The sequence below is a fragment of the Schistocerca americana genome, chromosome 7, assembly GCF_021461395.2.
Source record: "Schistocerca americana isolate TAMUIC-IGC-003095 chromosome 7, iqSchAmer2.1, whole genome shotgun sequence".
Lineage (NCBI taxonomy): Eukaryota > Metazoa > Arthropoda > Insecta > Orthoptera > Acrididae > Schistocerca > Schistocerca americana.
In genome coordinates this window covers 551,556,160-551,580,092 of record NC_060125.1, presented here as the reverse complement: position 1 = coordinate 551,580,092, position 23,933 = coordinate 551,556,160, and the positions used below count along the sequence as shown (strand labels likewise).

At 44.9% G+C, this 23,933-nt stretch overlaps 1 pseudogene; it reads left to right on the top strand.

The window, feature by feature from the left end:
- The first annotated feature begins 16,153 nt into the window (after positions 1-16,153).
- Positions 16,154-16,271, top strand: LOC124623219 (annotated as a pseudogene).
- Positions 16,272-23,933: the final 7,662 nt, after the last annotated feature.

Sequence of the window (23,933 nt, the reverse complement as noted above, 5' to 3'; positions counted from 1 at the left end):
CCAGTCGATCATGTAGCAGTGGATGTACGTGTAATAAACGTTTTGTCTTCATTCTCCTCCTCCACCTCCTCCTACTTAGAAGTTCCAACAAAAGTTCCTCCTCGCTCGAGTCCATTTCACTAACTAATCAGTTGGCAATACTTACGGTGTCGGATGCTGGTGATCCAGGAGTGTTCACCACTAACACTCGTTAATTACGACAACAACGAGATATTAACTATTTCATCCCCATAAGAGGCGTAGATCACTCAGTCCACACCTTACAAAAATTAGCCAATATAAAAGCAGTATAGATACCATCGAACTTCATAAATTTAATTTACGTTATTTGAGGAACACGCCAGCAAGAACATTGCTGCGTGTGAAGTATCCTCTTCACAAGATGTCAACAGATATGGACAGGTATTACAATTTCCTTAGGCAACTGGAAATAAGTAACCGATATCGATAAGGAGATGTTTCTTACTTTCAGTATTTTTCTGGTGAACTTCTTATTGCGAGATCTAATATACAGCTATTGGGTGCTGCACTGTTGCTCGGCATTACCGACAGATGTCAGCTCGACAGTCTGCCGGGAAAACATGGCGATCATTTTATCCCCGTCTCTTGTCGCCATCTGCAGTTCGTGACCACCTGAAATCGAGTCACATAGTATTTGCAGCCACATTGATCGTACGCAGTGTGTTAAGTCAAACTTTACTATGTTTGCCAAATTTACGGAGGTATTTGACTTTGTCGACAACAAAGATCGCGTTTGAAGAGTTTCTGAAAAATTTTGACTGACGGAGAGTGTAACAGAATGGCGGACGTTGTTCGTGTCAGTGTTTCGCCTCATGTATTTAGTGAAAAAGAATTACATTCCAAATAACATTTCTCTTTTTTTTCTGAAATATTTAAGATACAAATGTGTATACTTCAGGTCCCAACCAATAGAAGGAAAAAATATTTTACAGCATATATTAAGAATTTCGTTCATGTAATTTTACAAACCCGCTGTTTTTAAGTACACACAATGTACACGGTGAACCAAAAGTATGTCACATTTGAAAATTAAATACCTCACGGAGTAATGTAGGCTGAGACGTAAAAACTGACATACATGCTTGAAATGACATGGGATTTTATTGAAACGAGACAAAGTGCACAAAACGTCCAACAGATGGGGCTTCATACGATACAATAGCATGTTTAGCAACGACGATGTTCTTTATAACAAATGTTTACAATGTCGGCCATTATTCAGCAATACCTGTAGTCGATGGACAATGTTGTGAACATCACTGTACAGCATACCTGTAGGTATGGTGAGAAAGTGTCATCGGATGCTGTCTTTCTAGCATGCCTAATGATTTTTTTTCCTTTATTGTAATTTCATTCCCTGTGCCCCATATGGGTATGGAAGTGCTGGCAGCAGCACAACCCACTGCTCTTCAGCCAAATGGCTTTACAAAAATACAGAAAGGGGATCTCTTACATAAAAAGGGGGATAAAAAGGGCGACATAAAAACACAGTAAATGGAGATGATGGAAGTAAAAATGTACAGGAACATGCACTGGGGGACAGTTAAAAAGTTGACATAAAGTTAAAAGGACACAGCTGGCAATTCAAAGTGCACTTAAAAAACACTGGAGGCAAATGCAAGTTAAAAGTCGGCCACAGTAAAAAAAAATCACACTGAGTGAGACCTTAAAAAACCACTGAAAACGACAGAGCACTCATGAAGAATAAAAAGTACTGGTAGGGACCTGCCAAGGGACTGGAGGCTGGAGAGGAGGGAGAAAGAGGGGAGGAAGGTGTGTTGGGGGGACCAGGGGGGGGGGTGGAAGAGGAAAAAAGGGGGGCAGGACGTGCATCAAGAGGCAGGGGATGGGCCAGGTGGGAGATGAAGAGGGAAGACAAGGCAGGAGAGAGTGCAGAGAGAAGGGGAGCATGAGAGAGGGAGAGGGTGAAGGAGGGGCAAAAGCTGCTCAGCAGAAGGGAAGAGGAGGGGAGGGAGCCCTGAGGAGTAGGGGAGGAAGGTGGTGTTAGAGTTGGTAGGAGGGGTAGATGTCAGGGTGGAGATTATTATCCAGGAGGGGTAGTTGCTGAAAGTTTCAGTGGGAAAGCAGGTGGAGGGTGTGGAGATAGAGAGAGGGCGGGACACAACGGTAAAGGTGCAGCAATGAGCTGTGGGTGGAGAGGAAGGGGAACACCAGGGGGTGGGGGGGATCGAGTCGGCGGAAGGTATACAGGGTGCAGATGTGTTCAAGGAAAAGAAGGAGGAGGGGCAAAAGGATGAGATCATAGAGAATGTGCATGGGGGATGGAAGGCGGATATGAAAGGCGAGGCCGAGTGCATGGTGGTGTAGGATCTGGAGGGCTTTATATAATCTGGGAGGGGTGGAAATCCTAGCAACGCTGGCATAACAAAGGATGGGGTGGATCAAGAATATATAGGTGTGAAGGATGGTGTAAGGATGCAGTCCTCATGTCTGGCCAGACAGGAGTTTCAGGAGATTGAGTATGTTGTGGGCTTTGTGTCAGATTCTCAGGAGATGGGCAGTCCAGGTGAGGTGACGGGCAAGGGTGAGGTCAACGTATGTTAGGGTAGGAATGAGGAGAATAGGACGACTTTATATGGTTAGGTAGAAATCATGGAGATGGAAGAAGCGGCTGGTGTGGCCTATGATGATTACCTAGGTCTTGAGGTTGATACAAAGGAACCACTGGTTGCACCACGTGGTGAACTGGTCAAGGTGAGTTTGGAGGGTATGTTGGGACTGTTGGAGGGTAGCCATCAGCAAATTGGAGGAGATGAAGAGGTGTGGGAGGTTTGAGCATATCAGCAGCATATGGGAAATAGAGGAGAGGGGAAAGGACGGAACCTTGGGGCATGTTGGCAGAAGGAGAGAAAGTACAGGTGTTGGAATTGTGGGTAGTGACATAGGAGGGATGACAGGATAGGAAGGAAGCAACGAGACAGACAAAATTGATAGGGAGAGCATAGGTCTGGAGTTTGAAGAGGAGCCCGGGATGCCAGACACAGTCGTTGGCCTTCTGGAGGTCAAGGGAAACAAAGATAGCAGAGGAGCAGGAGACAGAAGTTAAGCTGGAGGAAAAGAAGAATGGTAATGTTAAGGAGCTGGTCGTCTGCTGAGAAGGAGGGATAGAAGCTACACTGGGTATGTGGAAGGAGGTGTTGGTGGTTAAGGTGGCGGTGAATACGGCAGGGGAGGATGGTTTCGAACACCTTACTGAACATGGAGGTGAAGCAAATGGGGCGATATAAAGAGGTGTCAAGGGGGGTTTATTGGGTATAGGGAACAACAGGACCCAGGAAGTCTTTCACAGGTTGGGGTAAAAGCCAGTGGAGAGGAGGACATTGTACAGGGTAGCAAGGACAGCCAGGAAGAACTGGGGGGGGGGGGGGATTCCTTGAGGTGGCAGTAGGTGACAATGTCATAACAGGGGGCGGTGTTTTGTTTGGAGCAGAGGATGAGAGTGATGTCGTTTGCAGTGATGGGATTGTTGATGTCTGAGGGGCAACTAATCAGAGTACTGGAAAGTAGGGGCGAGTGGTGGAACAGAGGTATCATTGCAGTCAAGGACGGTGGGGAAGGGGGAATAATCAAAATGGGGATCTTCAGGAATGGAGAAGGTTTCTGATAGGGGGGAAGCAAAATGGTTTGCCTTACCTTAGGTTGTCAGGGAACTGGCTATTGTCATGGAGAATAGGTAATGTGGGGTGGGATGGCTACCAGTAAGGCAGTGGAAGGCTACCAGTACTTGGAGGAATTGACAGGGAGGGTGGAGTTGAGGAGTGTGCATGTCTGGCACCATTCTTGGCTGTAAGGAGGTTCTGAATGCGTCCCTGTAATTGTCCGTGGCAGATGAGTGTATCCCAGTTACTGCTGTGGAGGAAGGAGCGGTAGAGCATGTGGGATTCACGAAGAAGAAGGACGGCCTGTGGAGGAAGTGTAGGGTGGTGAGGGTGGATGAGTTTGGTGGAATGTGGGCCTCCATAGCGTCAGAGATGGTCTTTTGAAGGAAGGAAGAGGCATGTGTAATGTCGGCGGGATGATGAAACATGAGGGGGTGGCTTTCAACCTGTGAGGCAATGGATTCCTGGTAGACATCCCAGTCAGTGCGGTGGTAGTGTAACCTCCCCCTCACTTATCGACCTTAATGACAGTGAAAAATTAAACCGCGTGTACCTAATGGAAATTTGGGAAAAGCAATCGTCACCGAAGTTAATCTGTCGGTAAAGAGGGAGGAAAGGGTTACATCTAAATGAAAGGAAAAATGCAAATGAAACTGTTGGAAATTAATTTTGAAAAGGGGTAAAGTTAATAAAGAAAGTAAATGTGCGGCCATAACGTTAACAATTAACTAGCGGTAATTAGGTATTTGAGATTTGGGAGAAATTACGGTCGCCAGTCCTATGGACAATTACTATAGTAACTGAAAAAGAAAGGTTATTACACATATAATTAGCACTAGAAGCTTGGCAACTGAAGGTTGACACGTGTATTGTGAAAACTGAAAGTTTGTCAGAAGTAATCAATTTCGCTACACTATGACTTAATTTAGCAAAAGAATTAATAAACCTGGAAAATTGAAAGTTAATTTAGTGACTGAAATTAATAGTGAGCTTTGTTTCTAAAGCACATCGAAATTCAGTAAAATACGGTTAGTCTTGGGCTACTTCAACAATCATTTCAAAAGCTACTTGAATCTACACAATTTAGAAATAAGAGATTTAACTTTGAACTTGAATTGAATGATTCTGGACAATTAACAATAGTAACATTTAGTGCGTACCAAGCTGAGCTGCAGTCACAGGTAAGCTAAAATATGCTAACAAAACTCGCACTCTTAATTTGTGCTTGTGTAATCTAAATATTGTAGCCAGCTATGAATACTATAACTGAACTTTGAAATTAAAGCAGTGAAATGGAATGATATTACTTTGATGCTGGCGTCTGAATTTCAACGACACTCGGGTTCATTTCGGAAAAGGAAGGGAGCCTGCTTGGTAATGCAATTGGGACAATGAGCAACAAAGGTTCATACTAAGTTGCTGTAATTTTGTGATGCAACAATTTTAAAAGCTGAGGTCTGCTATACAGTTCTAAAACTTTACGTGCTTCCAGTCTTCCTTGTTGGTTGATTGAAGGTTTGAAGTCATCGATCGAGGAGGTGGCGACGGTCACTCATTGTCGGCCGTCGCTGTTGCAGAAGCTGGATGTTGACGCGCCTTCTTCTCGACACGGTCTCCAGCCGTAACGGGCTCTTGATGTGTGCCAGCTAACGCTGCCCGTCCGCGACACCGTGTCAGAAACTATCATAGCAAGTCGAGCGCAATTACATGCTGCCCAACCCCGAAAGCGCGGCAACTCGCGGGAGCGTTACACAACACACCTGCTCCACCGCCCTACCCCAGCCAGACTCCCCTCTGCCCGCGATCCACGCGGCAGCGTTAACACTACCAAAGATCCTAAACACTTTTGTTCGCCACACGACCTATCGATGTAATCGTTCGATAGCATAGTTTTCCTTAGGCCAGACCCAGCATAAAAATACAAATAATATTCACAAAACAAACCAATTATACATCGACATAAATGCATATATATATATATATATATATATATATATATATATATATATATATATATATATATATATATATACAAATAGTAAAACAATTACAATATATGAAGACACAGAAATGTCATATCTTCGGGTAACAAAATAAGGAAAAATCTGTTGTACAATAGATGGAAGTAGGAGGATATGCATTTCTGGCGTTACAGTAGTCATGGACAGACTTTGGAGGGGCAGCTGGGCGGAGGGCTTCAGGGTGGCAACAGGTGGAGGAGACAGTTAGAAGGATGGGTAGGTGGTCACTACCAATGGGATAGAGGACGTCCACGGTGATGTGACCAAGGAGGTTGGGGGAAACAAGGATAGCATATGGGGTGGAGTTATTTTCAGGACAGGTGTGTTGTGGGAGAGGAACCAGGTCTCCATGGAGGGTGGCAAGGAACTGATGACACCGCCAAAGGGTGGCAGGGTCATGGCTGTGGATACTGAGGTGGCAATCACATAGGTGGAGAAGGTACAGTCAACATGGGAAATGAAATCGTAGGGGAGAGGAGCTGTGGGATGGATATAGATAGTGGCACAAGTGATGGTGAGCGAGGGGAAAAAGATGCTGTGGAGATGGTGTCTGTCAAGTCATTGAGTAGGGGTTGTGGCTGGACAGGGAAATGCTTGAGGTAGCCAGTAGGAACCCCACCTCAGACGAGGGGAAAGGGTTGTTGGTGTGGTGAAGGAGATAGGGAGAGGTGTGGACAGCATGGTGAGGTTGGAGGAAGGTTTCATTAAGGATGAAGGAGTCGACCCAGTGCTGGGATTGGGTACACGTGAAGAGGTATTTGTTGGCACGGAGGGAGCGAACGTTTAGGTACAGGAGATGATACTGTTGACGCTCCAGGAGATGAGAGGGAGCGAAGGAAGTGGGGAGAGGAGAGAGGGGCTTAAACGAGGGTGTTTAGGCGGGTGAAGGTAAAGTGGACCTGGTTGTGGGAGTGGGTGCAATAGGTATTTAATGGAAAACAGAGTGGGCGGCAAGGAAAATCTGCTGGAGAGTGTGGGGGCGTTGGAAGGGGTGGATGGTCTGCAGGACGATGGACAGGAATCGGATGATGTCTTCAGCCATAGGGGAAGGGCGGAGGCAATTATTGGTGTGGATGGGCTGGTCGACGGGACAAACGCGGACAGCAGTGAGCTCAGGGTTAGTGCAAGGGGGTTTGGCTTTGCATTTGGACGAATAGGTGGGGTGGGGTTCATGCCTAATGAGGTCAGACGATCGCGATATACTTGCACTTCAGGTAACGATAGCTGGGCAGATGACCGTTAATGCGTTACGCGTCAGTTAATGATGTTAATTTCTCGAGTAACGGATTAACTTTTAAGTTAATTTTAGGAAACGTTAACGAGCTCTTTAACTTCCGATAACTTTCTTTGAGTCTATTAATCGTTAGTTAGGCACCTACTATTTATAACAGAACTGACGCCGCGCCTTCCGCGGAAACCATGTTACGACAAGTTCGGGTCCTGTAGGGGTGTGGTGCGCTCGATTGATGCAAAAAATACAGTGCTAGCTGGAGTAACTAGGTGTTGGCTGTTTATTGTTGTTTGTTTACTGAGTTCGCGTGAAGTACTACTTTTCGTTAGTGGATTGACTGTGGAAACAAAATCATGGAATCAGATTCTAGCTCTACAGCTGATGAAAATCCTTGCTCACATTTAAGTGATTACAATAATTCTGTATCCAGATCGCGAGAACAAATACTTTTCGACTGTAAAATGTGTTCGCCTAAAGAATCAACAACTAGGGCTGACACTGCGAGCCTTAACAATTTGAAACAGCACGTAAGGAGACCACATGAATCACGTTATGTACAACTTGAAGAAACAGTAAATGTAGAGTCCGGTCGTTGAAAGCCGAAAAGAAAAACCAATCTTAGGCATTCAGGCATCGGTAGTGGAGCCAGGAGCAGCAATCCGGTTCTGAATAAGGCAGTTAAGCATTGTAGAGTCTTTTGGCATTTCAGTAACTGGAATTTTCATTCAAGCAAGGTAATAATTTAGGCTCTACTATAAGTTCCGATTTTGACTCTAGGATTGAAAATAAAATACAAAAGTTCAAAGCTATCTGTGGTACCGTTTGCCGACCTTTCGGTCGTAACATACAAAAGGAGACAAAAGGATACCATCACGAAATCCTATAAAATGATGGCAGTTCCTGTGTTATCCTATGGAAGCGAAAGTTAGGTTACCATAAAATAAAAGAAAAACAGCAAAAAGGAGGTTCTTAAGAAAGACGAAGGGCTGCACAAGAAGATACATTTTAGAAATGACGATGTTGGACAGAATGAAATAGTTTAATCATGAATGAAAAAATTCAAAAATATCGTGAAAATAGGAGACAACACTTCATGAGAATGACAGGTCACAGAATTCCCCAGAACATCCTGAACTACAAGCCAAATGGGAAAAGAGATCATGGAAGACCTCGGAAAGGATGGAGTGATTTTGTTTGTGAGTTGAGAACAGGCAAACAGCCTAATTCTTGAAAGGAAGATGATGATTATGAAGATGCTACGGTAATACTTTTGATTCACTTGATCATTTCACTACACCCATAGCGTATTAAGTTACCTGTTTTGAGTTGACGGTTAACTATTAACTTTAACTTCCGATAAATCTCCAGTAAAATAAAGCTTTAACTTTTAACGAAGATAACTTCTTGGTTACAGATTAATGATTGGCGAAATTTACTTTCTGATTAACTATGCAGGTAACCAACAGCGCCCGTACGATAGTTTGTAGACTGTCGCGTGGGGGAGGGGGGGGGGGGCGGGTGTCGAACCGGGTGGTATGAAATACTTTTGTTTTGGAAGACGAATGCGACTTTAAGTAGATACATTATGTGATCAAAAGTATCCGGTCACGCATAAACGTGCGTTTTTCATGTTAGGTGCATTGTGCTTCCACCTACTGCCAGGTACTCCAAATCAGCGGCCTCAGTAGTCATTAGACACCGTGAGAGAGAAGAATGGGGCGCTCCGCGGAGCCGCGCGGTCTAGGGCGTCTTGACACGGTCCACGCGGCTCCCTCCGCCGGAGGTTCGAGTCTTCCATCGGGCGTGTGTGTGTGTCCTCCTTAGCGTAAGTTAGATTAGGTAGTGTGTGAGATTAGGGACCGATGACCCCAGCAGTTTGGTCCCATAAGACCTTACCACACATTTCCAGTTTCCTGCTCCGCGGAACTCACGGACTTCGAACGTGGTCAGGTGATTGGGTGTCACTTGTGTCATACGTCTATACGTGAGATTTCTACACTCCTAAACGTCCCTAGGTCCACTGTTTCCGATGTGATAGTGAAGTGGAAACGCGAAGGGACACGTAAAGCACGAAAGCGTACAAGCCGACCTCGTCTGTTGAACGTTCAAATGTGTGTGAATTCCTAAGGGACCAAACTGCATCAGGATCCACTGCAAGTAGATGACAGTTAGGCATGAGGTGAGAAAACTTGGATTTCATGGTCGAGCGGCTGTTCATAAGCCCCACATCACGCCGGTAAATCACAAACGACGCCTCGCTTGGTGTAAGGAGCGTAAAAATTGGACGACTGAAAAGTGGAAAAACGTTGTTTGGAGTGACAAATCACGGTGCACAATGTGGCGACCCGATGGCAGGATGTGGGTATAGCGAATGTCCGGTGAACGTCATCTGCCAGCGTGTGATGCCAACAGTAAAATTCGCGGGCGGTGGTTTTATGGTGGGGTCGTGCTCTACATGGAGGGGTCTTGCACCCGCTGTTGTTTTGCGTGGCATTATCATAGCACAGGCCTACATTAATGTTTTAAGCACTTTCTTGCCTCCCACTGTGAAGAGCAATTCTGGGGTGGCGACTGCATCTTTCGACACGATCGAGCATCTGTTCATAATGCACAGCCTGTGGCCGAGTGGTTACACGGCAATAACATCCCTGTAATGGACTGGCCTGCACAGAGTCCTGACCCAATCCTATAGAACACCTTTGGGATGTTTGGGAACGACGACTTGGTGCCAGGCTTCACAGACCGACATTGATACCTCTCCTCAGCGCAGCATTCCGTGAATAATGGGCTGCCATTCCCCAAGAAACCTTCTAGCGTGTGATTGAACGTATGCCTGTCAGAGTGGAAGCTGTCATCAAGGCTAAGGGTGGGCCAATACCATATTGAATTCCAGCATTACCGATGGAGGGCGGCACGAACTTGTAAGTCATTTCCAGCCAGGTGTCCGGATACTTTTGATCACATAGTGTATAAGAAAAGTTCTATTTTGAAAATATGCGTAATACCGACTTTTAAATCATTTTCGTGAAAGAAAAACGCCTGATTATAATGCACTTTTCCCCTTCCCCGAGAGGTAGGAGAGGTAGGAAGCTAGCTCCCCCTTGCTCACGGGTATGGGCGCCGTTGCAGGTATCGTGACAACCAACATTACACGGACTGAGATCTGGGAACCAGGTAGGCCAAGTATGACGGAAGCGGCGGCTCGGCACGCGATCCTCACCAAACGATGTGCGCCAGAGAGCTTTCACACCTATAGCAATATGAGGTGGAGCGCCGGCCTGCGTAGAAGTCGTACCTTCCAGAACGTTTTTATGACTCAGGATGGAGATCGTGCGATTCTGCAACATATCGTCGTACTTCGCCCCCGTCATGCTGACATTTTGTGCACGATCTTCATGCGTCACTGATTTGTTGCTGTCTGGCACCTTATGTTGGCCAGTTTCTGCACTCGGTTTTGGTTTCAATGTCAGACGTGTACGCCAGGTTTTATCTCTCTACCTGCTTTATTCCGTGATATAGTGCATTTTCAAACGTTAACGGACTTTTGGGTTGAAAGGTCTCTGTTGGATTCCTTTCATGTTAATTTCTTAAATCTGTTGTCATTTACGGCATAAATTTCTCTTCTAAATTTACTGTGGTGTTTCTATCTGGGAGGAGGCTGAGCAGTGGAATGTGTTACTTTTACACATAATCAACAACGATCTGTACACTACTACACTTTAAAACATAGCGTATATGTAATTCATGTCACACAGTCTCATACGGAAACTACATCCGCTTTCTTTTAGATACTGTCTATGATAAGATACTGTCATCCCCCTTCCCTTCTGCGTGAAAGGATGAATGAGCAAATGTATTTCTAGTTGCATGCTTGATGGTAGCAGACAAGCCTGTCTGCTAGAGAACAGTAGGACCTACGTCGGAACAGGTAGCTATGCTTTCTAAAAGCAAAGAGGTTTCTATTCTTAGTATGGCCCTGTCCATCCCTTGTCATGTTGGTATAGGAAGCTGCCTCTCTGGTCACTTCCGTTTGTATCTGTGAAGCACCCTCGGTAGGGGCCCACGGCAGTCAGACCACGGCGAGCGTCTGAAGTCGTAAGATCTCCGGCTAAGTGCGTCTCTGCTAAGTCCGTAGGACAATGGATTTCTTAAGTTCAGCCTAACTGAAAATTTAATCACCTTTATTTCAGGTTTAGATCTAAAATATCTAATGTTATCTTAAATTGCAACACAGTGTATTTCGAGTGTGAAGTTCAGAATATCTTCCAGTAGTTGCTTTGTCAGTACTTTGTGAGTAAAGTGGAACCACGTGTTGATCAGTAACTCTAACTAAGATCATCAATCTTAAATGCGAATGTGTGTGAGATTATAACGTCTCATCTTGACAATATTTTTCAATATAGCAACTTTTCTTTATGTTCAACCCACGTGGGGTGTACTTTGTGAGACCAGTACCACGTGCTTATACAATTGTTTGACCCATCAGGTTAATAGTAAGATGATAGTAACTAGTTCGAAGTTTTTCTTTTGTAAATTGCGTTTCGATGTAATTTATTTTAACTATCAAAATTATTGTGGAGTTACACTCTTTGTGTAAACCAAGTTGACCACGTGAAGCATGTGGTGTAATAATCAAAGTAGCCCTCAGTTATTCTTTTCGGGAAGATTTCACAGAGAGTTAGTATGAATTTAGTAGACCAGTGCGTGGTAATTTCATGACGGACGGGGTTGCGCTACAAATGTAACTTCTTTGGGTGGAAATTGAATCGGTTGGTTGTGGTTAATTTTCTCTTGCATATGTTTCAACGTTCTTCGTGTGTTATTTTATGAATGCAGTGTTGTATGCAGTCTCCCAATCTTTGCTCCATATTTGATGTGTTTGTAAGATTACAAACTCACATTTTCACAATCCTAAATAAGGCACCAGTTATGAATCAAGTTTAATATGCCAAAATTTTAACAGTACAATGATCAATGTTAAAATAAATGTCTAAATATAAACTGATTTATATATATATATATATATATATATATATATATATATATAAATTGTCTTTATATTTATTTTTTTATATATATATATGTAAGACAATTTATATATATATGACCGGTTATCGTAAGATGAGTACTAAAAGATTATAATTAATGTTACTCTGGTTGGGAATTTGGTAAGCTAGGCTGGATACCTGGTGAAACAGATGCTCAGTAATGCAAGTTAACTTCCCCGGATAGCTCACAGCTTTTAACCCGCTTTTATTGTCTTGAATATCAGCACCGCTTTCAGAACAAATTAATGCATCAACATTACAGGGTCAATCTGTATACTTCACATTTTGTACATGAGTCTTGTGGATAAAGTGCGGTCTTCATAGATACAATTAGAGGCATTTTTCTCTGCCCGCGCGGGGTAGCCGCGCGATCTACGTGCCTTGTCACGGTTCGCGCGGCTCTCCCCGTCGGAGGCTCGAGCCCTCCCTCGGGCATGGGTGTGTGTGTTTGTCCTTAGGGTAATTTAGGTTAAGTTAGATTAAATAGTGTGTAAGCTTAGGGGCCGATGACCTCAGCAGTTTGGTCCCATAGAACTTACCCCAAATTTCCATGCTTCTCCAATCTGCGGAGTCATACTTCAAGACATCGTAAGTGGCACTGTAAGAGCAGTGTGGTGCGATCTAGCAGCATAAACTGAAATAACGCAATCTACAGAAACGTGTGATACAGGTCTTCAGTTGGTAAAAATGGCTTATTAAATTTACGCCGTTAATTTTTGAAGTTCACGTGTGTGTACCCACAAACTGAAGAGAATAAAAAGAAACACGTACTAACATCAAAAAATATCAGTCTTGAGAGGAGCAAAAGGTCCAGAATGAGCTGTGTTTGGAGCTCAGGTTAAAGTAGACTATTGATGATCAGATGGTTTGTTCGAATGCGAATTGAACACGTACTGCTATGAGTCAAAGGAGTCAGGTTTGTTGCTTGTGGATCCTGAATCAATATGAATTTTCTGATAGGGAAAGTTGTTTATATTAAACGAAGGATGGGGAATGAGAGGGAAAGGATGGGAATTCGTGCCATCCAGGCGCACAGGGCTCTCTGGTAATGCAATGGAGAAACTTGAAGATTTCTGCCTGACTGCTAATCGAACTTGGATGCTCTGCTGCTTTAGAGAGGTTGACTTAATCGACTCTCCTATCTGGACACGCTTTCCCTTCGACCCACATGTTCAACTTAACGCACGCTGCAATACAGCGTGCTGCAGAATAGACACTACTAAATTATATATATTTAGTCCAGATTGTATACCAGTCAGGTTCATCTCAGAGTATGCTGATACAATAGCTCCATACGTAGCAATTGTATACAACCGCTCGCTCTTAGAAAGGTCCGTACATGAAGAGTGGAAAATTCTCAAGTCACACCAATACCCAAAAGAGGAAGTAGGAGTAATCCGCTGAATTACAGGCACATATCACTAACGTCGATTTGCAGTAGGGTTTTGGAACACATACTGTATTCGAACGATACGAAGTAGCTCGAAGAAGACGATTTATTGACACATAGTCAGGACGGATTCAGAAAATATCGTTCTTGCGAAACAGAACTAGCTCTTTATGCTCATGAAGTAATGAGTGCTATCGACAAGGGCTGTCAAATTGATTCCATATTTTTAGATTTCCAGAAGGCTTTCGACAACGTTCCTCATAAGCATATTCTAACCAAACTGCGTGCCTATGTTATATCGCCTCAGTTGTGCGACTGGATTCGTGATTTCCTGTCAGAAAGGTCACAGTTCGTAGTAATAGAGGGAAAATCATCCAGTAAAACAGAAGTAACATCCGGCGTTCCGCAAGGAAGTGTTATAGGCCCTCTGTTGTTCCTGATCTACACTCCTGGAAATTGAAATAAGAACACCGTGAATTCATTGTCCCAGGAAGGGGAAACTTTATTGACACATTCCTGGGGTCAGATACATCACATGATCACACTGACAGAACCACAGGCACATAGACACAGGCAACAGAGCATGCACAATGTCGGCACTAGTACAGTGTATATCCACCTTTCGCAGCAATGCAGGCTGCTATTCTCCCATGGAGACGATCGTAGAGATGCTGGATGTAGTCCTGTGGAACGGCTTGCCATGCCATTTCCACCTGGCGCCTCAGTTGGACCAGCGTTCGTGCAGGACGTGCAGACCGCGTGAGACGACGCTTCATCCAGTCCCAAACATGCTCAATGGGGGACAGATCCGGAGATCTTGCTGGCCAGGGTAGTTGACTTACACCTTCTAGAGCACGTTGGGTGGCACGGGATACATGCGGACGTGCATTGTCCTGTTGGAACAGCAAGTTCCCTTGCCGGTGTAGGAATGGTAGAACGATGGGTTCGATGACGGTTTGGATGTACCGTGCACTATTCAGTGTCCCCTCGACGATCACCAGTGGTGTACGGCCAGTGTAGGAGATCGCTCCCCACACCATGATGCCGGGTGTTGGCCCTGTGTGCCTCGGTAATATGCAGTCCTGATTGTGGCGCTCACCTGCACGGCGCCAAACACGCATACGACCATCATTGGCACCAAGGCAGAAGCGACTCTCATCGCTGAAGACCACACGTCTCCATTCGTCCCTCCATTCACGCCTGTCGCGACACCACTGGAGGCGGGCTGCACGATGTTGGGGCGTGAGCGGAAGACGGCCTAACGGTGTGCGGGACCGTAGCCCAGCTTCATGGAGACGGTTGCAAATGGTCCTCGCCGATACCCCAGGAGCAACAGTGTCCCTAATTTGCTAGGAAGTGGCGGTGCGGTCCCCTACGGCACTGCGTAGGATCCTACGGTCTTGGCGTGCATCCGTGCGTCGCTGCGGTCCGGTCCCTGGTCGACGGGCACGTGCACCTTCCGCCGACCACTGGCGACAACATCGATGTACTGTGGAGACCTCACGCCCCACGTGTTGAGCAATTCGGCGGTACGTCCACCCCGCCTCCCGCATGCCCACTATACGCCCTCGCTCAAAGTCTGTCAACTGCACATACGGTTCACGTCCACGCTGTCGCGGCATGCTACCAGTGTTAAAGACTGCGATGGAGCTCCGTATGCCACGGCAAACTGGCTGACACTGACGGCGGCGGTGCACAAATGCTGCGCAGCTAGCGCCATTCGACGGCAAACACCGCGGTTCCTGGTGTGTCCGCTGTGCTGTGCGTGTGATCATTGCTTGTACAGCCCTCTCGCAGTGTCCGGAGCAAGTATGGTGGGTCTGACACACCGGTGTCAATGTGTTCTTTTTTCCATTTCCAGGAGTGTATATTAACGACATAGGAGACAATCTGAGTAGCCGTCTTAGATTGTTTGCAGATGATTCTGTCATTTACCGTCTTGAAAAGTCATCAGATGACCAAAACGAATTGGAAAATGATTTAGATACATACTTGTATGGCGCGAAAAGTGGCAACTGACCCTTGGTAAAGAAAAGTATAAAGTTATTCACTTGAGTACTAAAAGAAATCCGCTAAATTTCCATTACACGATAAGTCACACAAATCTGAAGGCTGTAAATTCAATTAAATGTTTGGGGATTAGAATTACAAATAACCTAAATTACAACGATCACATAGATAATGTTGTTTGTAGAGCAAACCAAAGACTGCGGTTCACTGGCAGAACACTTAGAAGGTGCAACAGGTGTACTAAAGAGACTGCTTACACCACGCTTGTCCGCCCTGTCCTGGAGTATTACTGTGTGGTGCGGGATCCGCATCAGGTGGGACAGATGGATGACGTGGAAAAAGTACAAAGAAGGGCAGCTCGTTTTGTATTATCGCAAAATGGGGGAGATAGTGCCACAGACATGACACGTGAATTGGAGTGGCAATCATTAAAACAAAGGCGTTTTTCGTTGCGACGAGAATTTCTCATGAAATTTTAATCACCAGTTTTCTCCTCCGATTGCGAAAACATTCTGTTGGCACCCACGTACATAGAGAGAAATGATCATCACGATAAAATAAGAGAAATCAGGGCTCGCACAGGCAAATTTAAGCGATCTTTTTTCCCCCTCGCCGTTCGAGAGTGGAATGGTAGAGAGACAGCTTGAGGTGGTTCATTAAACCCTCTGCCAGGCACTTTATTGTGAATAGCAGAGTAATCATGTGATTTAGAGTAGGTGAAGTTGTTACAGAACTTGATGGTTTACTGCGTTAACATGAAGACCTTCCGTGATTACAAAAACATATTTCTATGGAACTATGCTGGATACAGTGCCAACGGCCTTACCGCAGTAGTAACACCGATTCCCATCAGAACACCGAAGTTAAGCTCTGTCGGGCTGGGCTAGCACTTGGATGGGTGACCATCCGGTCTGCCGAGCGCTGTTGGCAAGCGGGGTGCACTCAGCCCTTGTGAGGCAAACTGAGGAGCTACTTGACTGAGAAGAAGCGGCTCCGGTCTCGGAAACTGACATACGGTCGGGAGAGCGGTGTGCTGGCCACATGCCCCTCCACATCCGCATCCAGTGATGCCTATGGGCTGAGGATGATACGGCAGCCGGTCGGTACCGTTGGGCCTTCATGGCCTGTTCGGGAGGAGCTTAGTTTAGTTTTATGCTGGATACAGTTGTGCAGTTTGTTGCACGTGGTACCTTCGCTCATAAAACTTTTTATAGATACGATTCAATTTTTATGGACACAGTATTACATTAGCTGTGACAGCATCTGATTCCTTTTCTCTCTCTCATGGTTACAGGTAGAATAATTCAGCAGTGCTGTTGTCCTGATGAAGTCTACGCGGGAGAAACACGTTCGCCTATTACAGTTCGGCGACAGTTCCGAAGTGCCTACGGTCGATATCCACTGGAACAGATCGATGCACACAATGATTACTATAAAAAGTTCCTTTTCCCAATGAAGCATAATTTCATATCTCCAAGAAAGTAAATAGCATAACGTCCAGGTATTGGGGTCGGAGAAACCAGATACCGTGGTATGGCAGCTAAGGAACAGCCTGAAAGTAAATGTGTGGTGTGGCTTAATGCACAACAGAATTATTGGACCGTTGCTGTTGCACTGAGCCTGCCATTACAGCAACAGTCCCTGTGGATATATTGGAGCTGTATGTCTCACCTGTCACAGGAATTTTAACGATGCACTGCCTTTCAACAAGATGGTCCACTACCGCACAAAGGTTACTTGTTCGCCGGTTCTTTGATGAAATTTTACGGTCAGATGGATCGGCAGAGGCGGCCAACATAATTTCCACCACGTTCACCAGACGTAACGTTGCCTGACTTTTTTTGTAGGGTTACGTTAAGGGTTAACTGTTCAGTTTGTCAGTGCCTGGTGTGGAGACTCTTACGCCATGATGCTGTAGAGATGGCGACAGAAGAGACGTTGGCAAAGGCATGGAGAGCAACGAGCATCTCCTAGACCAGGGCCGGCCACGGCGTGCCAGACTTCACGCGGCAGGGTGTGTGAGCCGCGTGCCGGCCTAGATTCGGCCTGTCTCGGCTATATTACCTCCTTCCCGGAAGTACCGGGTGATCAAAAAGTCAGTATAAATTTGAAAACTTAATAAACCACGGAATAATGTAGCTAGAGAGGTAAAAATTGACACACATGCTTGGAATGACATGGGGTTTTATTAGAACACAAAAAAAACAAAGTTCACAAAATGTCCGACAGATGGCGCTGGCAGCAAAACGTCAGTGACTGCGTATGACAATCGTGTATAAAAGGAGCTGTAATGAGAGAATCACCTTGGCCTCACCCTCGACCGACACCTCACCTGGACCCCTCATCTCCAGACTGTCCAGCAGAAAGCCCATTCCCGCCTCTGCCTTCTGAAACTCCTGTCTGGCCGGACATGGGGATTGCATCCTTCTACCATCCTCCACACCTACAAATCCCTCATCCGTCCTATCCTCTGTTATGCCAGCGTTGCCTGGATCTCCGCCCCCACCCGCTTTTACAAGGCCCTCCAAATCCTTTAACGCCATGCGCTCCGCCTTACCTTCCGTATCCGCCTTCCTTCCCCCACACGGCTCCTGTATGAACTGATCCCTTTCCCCCACCTCCTCCTGTTCCTCCAACATCTCCGCATCCTTTACATTGTCCGCAGGCTTGATTCCCCCCACTCTCTGGTTTCCTCCTTCCTCTCCACCCCCCGCCCATTGCCGCGCCTCTATCGCTGTATCCCTCCCTCTCTCCACCTCCACACCCTCCATCTCCTTCATCAGGGCAATTTCCAACACCTCCCCCTCCCGTATGACGAACTTCGCCGTGACATCTACACTTCCTTCCAACTATAACCTGGCCTTGTTCCGCCCCCCATCCCCAGGGCCCCCTTTTTCCTCTTCCCTCCTTCTCCCAGAGCGGATTTTCCTCCTTCCCCCCCCCTCCCCTGAGACCCTGCACCCCATACTTGCCTCTTTCCTTCCCACATCCCTGCCTACCTGGCCCTCCTCAGCGCGCCCCCCACTTGTCTCCTCCATCTCTTCCCCTCCCTCCCTTCTTCCGGTCTCCCTCATCTCCTTGTGCCTGGCAGATCCTCTGTTTTGATCATCATCAGTGTGCCACATCAGTGTTGTGTTTAGTGCCGTTTCTCCTGTGCGTCAAGAGGTGTGATTTTAATTGTGTACTGCCTTGAGGTTCGCCGTCAGTGTTTGTTATGTGCTACGCCATCCGTCGATACCTTTTATGCTCCAGTCATACTGTGCCTTGTGTTCTTTTAATTGTCGCAGTGTGTGGCTTTTGTGTGTGCTACTTTTAAACAGTTTTTTATCTCCATTTTACAGTCACCCCTTTTTTTGTATATTGCCTTCCATGATGTTCCCCCTTTTTTTATATCTATGTTCACCATCTTCTCTCCTTTGTTATTTTTAAATGTCTTCTATTGTTTGTTTCTATGTCTTTCGGCTGAAGAGCAGCGCATATGCTGCTGCCAGCCCGCCCCGATGGGGAATTGAAATACAATAAAGAAAAAAAAAAAAAAAAAGAGAGAGAATCCGATGCGCCAGCAGTCGCAACATGTTGACGTTACCTGAAAAGGCGCTTTTAGTGAAGCTGTATTATCAGAATGGGGAATGTGCTAGTTCAGCGTTACGATCCTATCTCCATAGGAAGGGGATTCGAACGAGTAAAGGTCCGTTGACAAATGCAGCTGTGGCGAGAATGATTTCGAAGTTCGAAGCCACGGGCTGTTTAGACGATAGACCCCGTAGTGGCCGACCGACCACAAGGCGTAATGCTGCTGAGACAGTTCAGAAAGAAATGGAGACTGTAGCGGGTTCGTCTATGCACGGGGACGTCAGCTACTGTTTGGTTGGCACTGAGGCGTACCCTCCGATGCTATCCGTACAAAATCCATCGACATCATGAACTGTTACCTGGTGATTTAGTGAAGAGGAGGGCATTTGCGGTGTGGGCGTTTCAAAAGATGGCGGAAGATGACGATTAGTTGAGTAACGTGTTGTGGACCGACGAACTCATTTCACGCTCCGAGAGTCTGTCAACGCCCACAACTGCAGAATTTGGGTTATCGAAAATCCTAGAACTGTCGTGGAAACTCCATTACACGACGAGAAAGTCACGGTATGGGTTGGATTTACCACATCTACAGTTATCGGGCCTTTTTTCTTCGAGGAAATGCGTGATTCTGGTTTTGTCACTGCTACTGTGACGCGTGAGAGGTACGCCGATATGTTACAGAATCGCATCATCCCCAGCCTGGTTGATAAACACTTGCTGGAACGTACGATCTTTATGCAGGATGGCGCTCCACCCCATATTGCTAGACGCGTGAAAGATCTCTTGCGCGCGTCGTTTGGTGATGATCGTTTGCTCAGCCGCCACTTTCGTCATGCTTGGCCGCCGGCACGGTAGCTCAGCGTGTTCGGTCAGAGGGTTAGCAGTCCTCTGTAATAAAAAAACTGAGTTAATCGATCAACAACGAACTTAAAACGGATGACTTACGACATCCGCCCCGAGCAGATGCAACGAATGAAGGCGAACAAAAAAAGCCGGCACGGTAGCTCAGCGCGTTCGGTCAGAGAGCCGGTTGGCCTCTGTAATAAAAAACTGAGTGGAAGGATCAACCACCGAACTTGAACAGGATCTCTTGCGACGTCCGCAACGACTTGCCCGGAACGGCAAATGTCCCGAGTTCGAGTCTCGGTCCGGCACACAGTTTTAATCTGCCAGGAAGTTTCAATTGTTTGATTTTATTTTAGGTGAGCGCCAGGCTCCCTACAAGTTTATAATTTCACGAAATAAAGTCCAGGCCAGAATTCACACATCTGCCCCAAATGGTATCGTTGAAAACTTGAATTACTGAAATACTCAAACTCAAATTAAATATGGATTTGAAATGATTTCGTAGCCTCTGCTGTGAATGAAAATTGCAAAATAAGATAATATTTAAATCTGCTGCGTAATGGCGGCCAATTGTTGCTAGTCAGCGATAACGGCTTTTGGGCGTCGTAGCAACTAAAAAAAAACTAATTAATCTCTCTCGTCAAGTGAAACATTAAGATGAGGTGCTTGCATTATCTCGAAATAATAACATGAGCTATATTTATACATGTATTTTAAGCAATAATTTACATACACACCTTAACATCGTCTAGAAGAGAAAACAATAATAACATCTGCAAGCGTTAAGCGCTACACGTAATCTCTGTATAACAAAGGAAGCAGAAGATCGATTTGTTTTGTTCGTCTTATATATAGTTACACAAAGATATCAATATTTTATTTCAATATATATTTTTTTCACTACGATCTAATTATCAGCGATAAGCTCTTTTTCTCATCAGAGTATTTACGTTACAGTTTTTTTGTAAATATTAATCGTACATTTCTTCACAAATGTCTGTTAAGTCTTGTTTGTTTTATTTTAGTCAGGTTTTTTATATGCATTGCACACGCAATGTGCGTAAAAATCTCCTAAGAGACACTACAGCATGCAGACGTGAAGAAACTGGTGGTACGAAGAGTAAAATTTCTGAAGGCGCACGTATTTTCAGTTGCAACAGTTATCGATGGAACTGATGAAGAGTATTGAGACTATGTATATTAATGCGAAGTACTTTGGTTAAGTCAAGGGGCATGCTTGGAACGATTGTCGATTTAATACTCGCTATTGTTCAATTTATGAAGATAAAAGGAGTGCAGGGACGAAAATTGGAACATCCGGAATGGACTGCAGATCTCACACTTTAAGACGTGGACTTGGTTGCACACTGCCCACAGTAACACACTGAAAGGTGGGAATCAACTTCCTTCATATTTGATGAGGATGCATTTAAAAAGAAAATCGCATCGTAGAATGGACACATTCTGAAAAATACAGTCCAGTTCCCTAAGCAAACTGACGTTAAATAAAACGCGAGGTTGCAGAATTCATTGTGGCCTTGAAAGCATTGGAAGAAGAGTGTCCTAAAAGCTTTGAGGACACTACCAATCTTACACATCTGTTTTCGTGCTGTTTTCGAAACCGTCTGACATTTCTGTTGAAAGAACCCTGTGCAAGTACAGATGTATAAGTTTGATCTGGTAATTCCTGTTTCAGAGACAAATCCTTTTACGCTAAAACTGTCCAGGGCGTCTACGTTGCTTTCTTCAGGTATAGTTTCTACTTCTCCATAATGAGGTTACAAAAGTGCTACAAATTTCAGTCGAAACAAGGCCCCGGGAGCAGACAACATTCCATTAGAACTACTGACAGCCTTGGGAGAGCCAGGGCTAACAAAATTCTACCATTTAGTGAGCAAGATGTATGAGACAGGCGAAATACCCTCAGACTTCAAGAAGAATATAATAATTGCAGTCCCAAAGAAAGCAAGTGTTGACAGATGTGAAGATTACAGAACTATCAGTTTAATAAGCCACGGTTGCAAAATACTAACGCGAATTCTTTACACACGAATGGAAAAACTGGTACAAGCCGACCTCGGGGAAGATCAGTTTGGATTCCGTAGAAATGTTGGAACACTTGAGGCAATACTGACACTATGACTTACCTTAGAAAATAGATTAAGGAAAGGCAAACCTACGTTTCTGGCATTTGTAGACTTAGAGAAAGCTTTTGACAATGTTGGCTGGAGTACTCTCTTTCAAATTCTGAGAGTGGCAGGGGTAAAATATAGGGAGTGAAAGGCTATTTACAATTTTTACAGAAACCAAATGGCAGTTATAAGAGTCGAGGGACATGAAAGGGAAGCAGTGGTTGGGAAGGGAGTGAGACAGGGTTGTAGCCTATCACCGATGTTATTCAATCTGTATATTGAGCAAGCAGTGAAGGAAACAAAAGAAAAGTTCGGAGCAGGAATTAAAATCCATGGAGAAGAAATAAAAACGTTGAGGTTCGCCGATGACATTGTAATTCTGTCGGAGACAGCAAAGGACTTGGAAGAGCAGATGAACGGAATGGACAGTGTCTTGAAAGGAGGATATAAGATGAACATGAACAAAAGCAAAACGAGGATAATGGATTGTAGTCGATTTAAATCGGGTGATGCTGAGGGAATTAGATTAGGAAATGAGACGCTTATAGTAGTAAATGAGTTTTGCTATTTGGGGAGAAAAATAACTGATGATGGTCGAAGTAAAGAGGATATAAAATGTAGATTGGCAATGGCAAGGAAAGCGTTTCCGAAGAAGAGAAATTTGTTAACATCGAGAATGGACTTAAGTGTCAGGAAGTCGTTTCTGAAAGTATTTGTATGGCGTGTAGCTATGTATGGAAGTGAAACGTGGGCGATTAATAGTTTAGACAAGAAGGGAATAGGAGTTTTCGAAATGTGGTCCTACAGAAGAATGCTGAAGATTAGATGGGTAGATCACATAACTAATGAGGAGGTATTGAATAGAACTGGAGAGAAGAGAAATTTGTGGCACAACTTGACTAGAAGAAGGGATCGGTTGGTAGGGCATATTCTGAGGCATCAAGGGATCATCAATTAAGCATTGGAGGGCAACGTGGAGGGTAACAATCGTAGAGGGAGACCAAGAGATGAATACACTAAACAGCTTCAGAAGGATGTAGATTGCAGTAGGTACCGGGAGATGAAGGAGCTTGCACAGGATGGAGTAGCATGGAGAGCTGCATCAAACCAGTCTCAGGACTGAAGACCACAACAACATTTTTTTTCAATTGTGAAACTAAATAAATTACGATTACGTGGCAACCTGTGAGCGAAAATCTGTGACATTGTCTGTGTCTGTCTGTATGCTGACGGTTTGCCATCATCATCATCATCAATTTTCTGCTATCTTAGCAGGTCCTTTGCCTCTCCATTTTCTGCGATCCATTGCTTCCTTATTAAGGCTGCTGTATGTAGTACCGTCCATCACGTCATCCAGTATCTGAAATCTCTTCCTTCCTCGCTTCCTTTTCCCTTCTACGTAACCTTCTAAGACTGTATTTATCAGTCCGTCATTCTTTCTTAATATATGCCCAACCCATTTTCTTTTTCTTCTTTTTATTACATCTAGTAACTGTCTTTTCACTCCCACTCTTCTCAGTATCTCTTCATTTTTTACTCTGTCCATCCAACTTATTATTTCCATCCTCCGCCATGTCCACATTTCAAAAGCCTTCAGCCTTTCTCTGTTTTTCTTTCTGAAAGTCCATGTTTCAGCCCCATACAGAAGAACACTCCATACAAGACATTTTATGAGTCTCTTTCTGAGTTCTCTGTCCAGACCGCTGCAGAAAATTCTCCTTTTCTTATAAAACGCCTCTTTTGCCATTGCTATCCTTGTTTTAATTTCTGTGGTGCACTTCCAGTCGGTGTCTAGCCTGCTTCCAAGATACTTAAAATTTTACACTTGTTCTAGTATTTCTCCACTCAGCATAATTTTTATTTCTTTATTTCCTCCTAGTGCCCATAGCTTTGTTTTCTTTGTATTAATTTTCATTCCAAAATTTTTTCCGTTAGTTTCAATGGTGTCCACCAAATCCTGTAATTCTTTTTCCCCCGTGGCTAGGAGGACCATGTCATCAGCAAACCTCAAACACCCTACTCTTCTTCCTCCAATTTCTAC